At 40.4% G+C, this 7,005-nt stretch overlaps 1 non-coding gene across 1 annotated transcript; it reads right to left on the reverse strand.

Annotated features, from left to right (window-relative positions):
- Window positions 1–6,438: 6,438 nt before the first annotated feature.
- On the reverse strand, window positions 6,439–6,602 carry LOC129772437 (U1 spliceosomal RNA). Its single transcript, XR_008742632.1, has one exon. It is a non-coding gene; the product is annotated as a U1 spliceosomal RNA (small nuclear RNA).
- Between the last annotated feature and the right edge of the window lie 403 nt (window positions 6,603–7,005).

Genomic DNA, 7,005 nt, shown 5'->3' on the forward strand with positions numbered 1-7,005 from the left:
CATTTATTCATTCATTCAGAATTGATTCAGATGCAACTAAGAACAAATGATCACTAAATCAACGATAGTCCTATGTCACCCTTGCGGTTATACCACAGATATAACCCACTTCCTGTTTTCTGTAACGCTTGTAGTTCGTCAAAATATTCGTACTGCTGAGCCTGATTCCAGAGCATTATTTCAGCTTGTCGCAATTGTTCGCTTGACAACGGTTTAGCGACTTTCGAAATTGAGCGCATGATGTTCACAAAGTGGTGCACATACGCAATCGATCAAATGGGTGAAAATCAATTAAAGGAACTTGTTCTGAGGTATGATGGATGTATGAAGTACGAAGTTCCTCGTTTGTATCTGACGCAGATCATTTTTGTTGTGGCCAGTAATCTGCATTGTTTTATAAGATGTCTGACCCTTTATAACATCTGCTTTTCGGGCCGAATGAGAGACTTTTTCCCCATTTTGTGGCTTCGTCGGCCACGTTGAGTTTGGTTGGTACTCATCTCAATTCTTCGAAGCAGGATTTAGAAAGAATTTCTCCGAATCTGAATGCCACGTATTGACGATATATTCTAGAATCTGATCTGAACCAATCCAATACAGTAGTAGAGCCAGTCCAATAGAATTATTTTTAAATTTGAAGACTATGACTTTCGGCTATTGCTTTAGCCATGCGAGTACCCAAAACAGCTGCCTGTAGTTCTAATCACGGCACGGATAGCTTTTTTAGCGGTGCCACTTTGGCTTTGGAGGAAACGACGACACATCGAGGGTTCCTTCAGTCTAAAATTCGAAAGTATGCAACGTTCATTATGTACGTATCTGGTTCTTTCTTGTAATTCGGAAAATAGCACCGTGAAATTGTCACTGCACGTAATTTTCCGATGACTGCGATTCATAGGTATCATGTGTCGACAATTTCGGATGGCAGGGCATCATCTCAGCCTATTTCTGTTCTCCAGATTTTTTGAATCAATATTTTCCCATGAATCTAGAATAATTTCCGCATTCGCATTCAAGAGGATCAAACAGACTCATCACGATTTTCAAAACTTGTCGCTTTGTCGGTACTGTTTCTCTTGAAGCAATAGGTTTGAAGTTCATTTTGAGATTCGATGTTGAAAGAAAATATATCGTGTTCCGGCAACCATATTATTCGATGAACTCGTTCTGAGCCGCCAGATTCGTTGAAACTAAATATTATGGATTCATACTCAATAGTTGTAAACCAGGAAAAGTCTGGGTCATTTGGGATGCAGCTGCTAAAGTGAATGGAATTTCCTTAAACTCCATGCTGCCGAAAGGGCCCGATATGTTAACGCCTGGAGTATGGAATGAGTGTATCAATATTAATATCATGGAACTGGACTTTACACACGAGCATAGGGGGTATATACCAATGGGCGAATATTTAACTGAAATAACATATAGAAGATGTGATGAATTTGGAATTTGTGAAAAGGTTAATTAATTAATGATATTGGAAAAAGAATATGCTAAAATTTATAATTTTAGTAGCTATTTTAGTAGAAAATTGTTAGATTTGCGGGTTATCAGTCCAAAAAAAGGTGAGCACTTAATTTGTCCTTGAATAATTAATTATTATTCTTCTTGAATGGCGTTAAAGTTCCCTGTGGAACTTTTGCCGTCTCAACGTATGCATTAACTAGCGTCATTTATTAATATTAGGCTGTCAAAAAAGTCCTGCGGTATTTTTTTGAATTTTCATTTGTTCATAAAATTAGTTACAATCATATGTTTTAAGTCAAATATACGCCGTTTTGTTCGATGACTTGTTCCCAACGAGATGCCAACTTCATAATACCCCTGTTATAGAAGCTCGCTTCCTTATTGGCAAAAAACTCGGATAGCCTATTTTCATAGGCTTCTTTTGTGGCTAACTTCTGACTACCTAGCTCGTTCGCCATGGACAAAAACAGGTGGTAGTCACTTGGTGCAAGGTCCGGACTATACGGCGGATGCAAAAGAACCTCCCATCCGAGCTCCCGGAGCTTCTGGCGCGTCACCAAAGAAGTGTGTGGCCTGGCGTTATCGATGGAAGACAATGCGGCCTCTGTTTATCAAAGATGGCCTCTTCTTCATGAGTGCTACCTTCAAGCGGTCCAGTTGTTGGCAGTACAGGTCCGAATTGAGCGTTTGGCCATAGGGAAGCAGCTCATAATAGATTATTCCTTGACAATCCCACCAAACACACAGCAGAACCTTCCTGGCAGTTAATGAGGGCTTGGCCACCGTCTGAGCCGCTTCAGCGGGCTTCGACCACGACCGTTTGCGCCTCACGTTGTCGTAAGTGACCCACTTTTCATCGCCAGTCACCATCCGCTTCAGAAACGGGTCGATTTTGTTGCGATTCAGCAGCGATTCACATGCGTCGATACGGGCAAAGATGGTTTTTTGCGTCAACGTGTGTGGCACCCATACATCGAGCTTCTTTGTGAATCCAAGCTTCTTCAAATGGTTAATAACGGTTTGATGACTCCCCAGCTCTTGGCCGATGCTACGGCTGCTACTATGCCGGTCTTTCTCGGCTAATTCAGCGATTTTGTCGCAATTTTCGACGACAGGCCTTCCGGAGCGTGGCGCATCTTTGACGACCTCTACACCAGAACGAAAACGTTGAAACCATCGTTGTGCGATGGAAATGGAAACTGTATCGGGTCCATAAACTGCACAAATTTTATTGGCAGCTTGAGATGCATTTTTGCCTTTGTCATAGTAGTACTGTAAAATAATATGTCGGATTTTCTTTTTATTTTGCTCCATATTTGCGACACTATAACTCACGAACGACTTAACCAAACAAAACACAGTGAAGGACTATATTATAGCGCGCAAAAATACCTTTCCAACAAGCTATAGTATGACTCGATACAATGAATACAACAAGAACTACGCGCTTACAACGACACCTCGCGGAAATACCGCAGGACTTTTTTGACAGCCTAATACTTAGTTGAGATTTCTTAAGCCAAATAACACGCCTTGAATGTGTTCCGAGTCGAAGGAAATTTCTTTGACGAAAAAATCCCCCGACCAGAAATGGAATCGTACCCGAACACCCGGCATGATAATGTGAGACGCTAACCACTCGGCCACGGGTGCACAAACGTTGATAAACGTGATAAACGTTTTACAATTGTGCAGATTTCCGGAATATATTTTTGCAGCACTTTTGTTCGCAACAGCTCAAAACTGTAAATAGTTTTATTTTAAATAATTAATTATTATTATTATTATTTAAAATAAAACTATTTACAGTTTTGAGCTGTGCGAACAAAACTGCTGCAAAAATATATACCGGAAATCTGAACAATTTTTTTTATAAATAAAAAACAATGTGCGATTTATTTCAATTTTCATAAATAAAAAAAACAGGAAGTGGGTTATATCTATGGTATAACTGCAAGGGTGACGTAGGACTATCGTTGATTTAGAGATCATTTGTATGAAGTTGAATCTGAATTCATTCTGAATGAATGAATATTTGGAGAACTTCGAAAACGAGAGCGTTACGTTGGAGGCACAAGGTTTTATGCATCCAATATTGGATACGGAAATATCCTACTGATGGGGAAGAATAATCTTCAGAAGCTATCCTGTTAATTGCGATTGATTGAAAAATCACAAAACCTAATGTATTTGGTCACAGTGTTACATGGATAGAAAACATTCAAATAAACTCTTTCACATGAATGTATTTCTAAATTCCTAGAGGAACTGGCAGATTATTTTCCGGATCTTGCTCGATCCAAACGGAAAGAATTCCGTGCGTGTATGTGTGTGTGTGTAGCGGCTGCTTCGAGATCTTCCCGGGGAACCGTTTGTAGCATCACTCTCCTCCTGATGGATTCCCTTCTGGCCTAAGGTGCACAAACAGGCTCTTGGTGACACCGTTCATCCGCGCTTTCATGATAAATGAAGAGCTTCACCACAACAGCGACAACATGCTCCAATCACTGTTCAATTAGAACTGAGTGGATTTCCGAGCGGCGCTCGCTTATATACCGATTGGTGATTTCAATAGCCTATTTTGAAAGCAAATTTAAGACTATTGAAACAAGTTTTTGGATCAGAAAGTAACGAGTATAGAACGCGTAGACATTTTATCTTTCGAATGAAGTGTTTATCATACCATTTCGTTCAGTTGTTTAGGAGCTATTAACACTCAAAATCTCGGTCTTCGGCGTAACGCTTTCGTTTTCGAAACTTTGATTTTACACCCCAGTATAGAAATGAAAGACGTAGTCCTACGTCAAAACAATGTGTGTTCTCGCTCGAGAATGGATCGTCCGATTTATGTTATCTGTTTTGTTGTGTTCATCTTTACCCAAGGAAAGTTCATACAGCGAGAAAAATTGGAAAAGTGAAGTAATATTCGAAAAACTGATTTCCTATATGCTCTACATATCGTATTATATGCTGTTAGTCCAATTGAAAATCATCCAGGGCCACAGAGAGCGACTTTCCTCATATTCAATTTGGCATTTTGTTCTTCCTCACTCCATTTTGACATTTTCTATTGTGATACGCACCATCCAATGACAAATCGCCGTCCTTCTGTCATCATCACTCGGTTGTAAACACTGGTGAAGTTAACGAATAATACCCAACAACCAAACGAAACTGCCCGTTTCTGGACTACCACATCATTATTAACGAGTTTAACGATGTAATTTTCCAAATATGTATATCCAACATCTGCATGCATGGAATTCTACGTCAACTATATGGTCGTGTGTCGGACACAACTCTCCTGTGACTTTTTAGGCACATCTGATGATACGGGATTTGAGTTGTTGAGCTGTGGCAACTTGCCAACTATTTTCCAAAAGCAACCATTTTTGGTAAACAGTTCTTCATAGTAACAGGCTGCCAAAGCAGCCTACGTTTCTGTATGTGGTTAATAGCACCCACCATAATCTCGTCAATTACGATGAGGAACATTAGCGGTGATAGTATACATCATTGCCTCAGACCGGCTACTACCCGGATCGGGTCGGATATGGCTCCGTGAAATTGGCTTCGAAGAGGTTGACGAATTTATCTGGGACTCCTTTGCATCTCAAGGCGCCCGAAGATTTTCGTGATGGAGTCGGTCAAAAGCTTTTTTGTAGCCAATGGAAACCAAATATTGCGACTCTGGGAATTCGCTGATCTGCTCCAGGATGATGCGAAGCGTGGCAATATGGTTCACACAAGATCTTCCGGCCCGGAATCCTGCCTGCTGCCGTTGGAGAGACGCGTCGGCACGGAATCCTGCCTTCTCCTCTATCAGTTCTAGGATAACTTTGCACATAACTTGCAGAACAATACCCAGTAACATGATGCCTCATCAGCTTTGAGCATCTCTGCTGATATGCGATCGACCCAGGGAGCTTCTTTGATTTTAGATATTTGCCAACGCATGCAATCGCTTGGAAATGTCTGGGCGGAAAACTTCTAATGCTAAATCTCTCATCGTGTTTAACACAGATCATCATCGAGAAATTCCTCCAATAGAGCGTCTTCGATGGTTTTGTGACAGGAATTAAGTTGTTCATATAATAAAACGGTGTTTAAGATTCTCTACCTTTGACACAGTAACGCACAATAACATTGTTGACCAGTTGTATCTCATACGCTTTGTTGGCGATACCATTCTGCAGATATGTTGGGTACCCCTGAACAAGTCATAATGCATTTCCTAACTCGGCGTTTCCCTGAAACTCTTTATTTACGCCATGCGATTCAACCCTTAACTGAACGTAGGACATTTGATATTTTGAAAGTTTCAGATTTGCACTCCTGTGACACATTCGCGGAGAAGTGAAATACATTTGCCTTGTAAATATTCTTTCAAAAAGAGTATAAATAAAATAAGTTGGCAACCACATCCAATCCAGCTCACGTGAGAATGACATAATACATTCTCTCTTTATCTCTCCCTCAGATTGCCAACACGTGAGAGTGATGAGTATTTTTCCGTTTTCCACATCACGCGGTCGCAATTGGCGATCTAACGTACAAATGTACACCTAGGCGGCGCTGCGGTGAAAGTGATTATGGTTTTAAAATTGGCATTGTTGGCAGTTTATGGTAGGTTTGTAGTTCTTTCCATAAATTACAATGTCACCGATCACTGATCGTTTATGTTTTGCGTTGGATCGTCAATAGCGACCGGCGTTTGTTAACAGCATAAACTGTTTGCTAATTTATGTTGCAATGCATGACGTCATATGAGTTTCTCAATATGTGGCGTCAATTAGTTTAGAGTGTAAATACATAAAGGTAATGGGGAATGTTGTTTAAAATTTTTAAATAATTTTGGAAAGCAATATTTTTTAGACCGCTCACTAGATATAATGGCTGTTTCAACATAATTCGAATAAGTTTTTGTTAACAAAACTAACGAATCACCCCCGGAATGGAAAGTCTTTGAAATCGGGATGTGCGCGTACGCACGTCCCGGCTACCAAAAATTGCGCACACGAGTTATCCACATGAGGGATAATCGCAGGGGTCAACCCAACCGAAGTGCAATGGGAGGGCCTCGCCCTGGGGGAACCGCCTTTATGATCACGGTAACCCCTGTGCCAGGTAAGTATGCTTTGGTGTGCTCGCCAGCAAACTCCACACTGCGGTGCGAAGCGGAACGCTAGCGATCGTTGAGAGCAGTCGAAAACGAAACTAACCAAAAAACGAAATTTTCACTTCACTAAGTTTTCCAACTAAAGCAAAAAGATTTTTCAATTTCCAAAGCTTCCAAGAACTTTATTCTCATAATTTAGTTTCGAAGCTTCAGCGAATCGCATGCAATATTGTGTGGAATAATCAGCATCATAGCATCATAATCAACAGTGTTGCAAGAAGTAACAATTAATTCTGTATTTGTGAAAAAAAAAACTGTGATGGAAAATTACACCCATAAAAAATGCTTGTTAATAGATGCTATCATGGGGGGTAATGCAAACATTAATAGAATGAACATATTACCAACCATATGTAAAA

The sequence above is a fragment of the Toxorhynchites rutilus genome, chromosome 2 (assembly GCF_029784135.1).
Source record: "Toxorhynchites rutilus septentrionalis strain SRP chromosome 2, ASM2978413v1, whole genome shotgun sequence".
NCBI classification, from domain to species: Eukaryota; Metazoa; Arthropoda; class Insecta; order Diptera; family Culicidae; genus Toxorhynchites; species Toxorhynchites rutilus.